Below are 385 nucleotides of genomic sequence, written 5' to 3'. Positions count from 1 at the left end.
TTTTCTTTTGAATACAACATACCATATATTTTTGGGTGTATAGATTGCTGGAGAAGTTCTTGCAGAGTCATTTTTTGTTTCTGTAAGTCTTGTAGAACAGGTTTTAGTATTATCTGTGTATTGTAATATATCTTGGAAATGTCTGCATGAAATACTATGTTATGCTTTCTCTCACACTCCCTCTTTTTCTTTGCTTATACAGCTCATAAACCATCTTTGAGTGGCAAGTTATAAACCCATACTTCTAGAGTTGTATACATTAGAGACTTAGGTATACCTTAGCCTTTAGTTAGAGTAAAATTATTGCTGTGTTTCAATAAATTATGCCATATTAGTCCAGGCATAAAATTATAAAAGTAAAATGTAGTGTTGCTGTCAGGAAGAT

This window comes from Eurypyga helias, unplaced genomic scaffold (genome assembly GCF_000690775.1).
Source record: "Eurypyga helias isolate BGI_N326 unplaced genomic scaffold, ASM69077v1 scaffold9443, whole genome shotgun sequence".
Classification (NCBI taxonomy): domain Eukaryota; kingdom Metazoa; phylum Chordata; class Aves; order Eurypygiformes; family Eurypygidae; genus Eurypyga; species Eurypyga helias.
Note: the sequence above shows the minus strand (reverse complement) of the source record.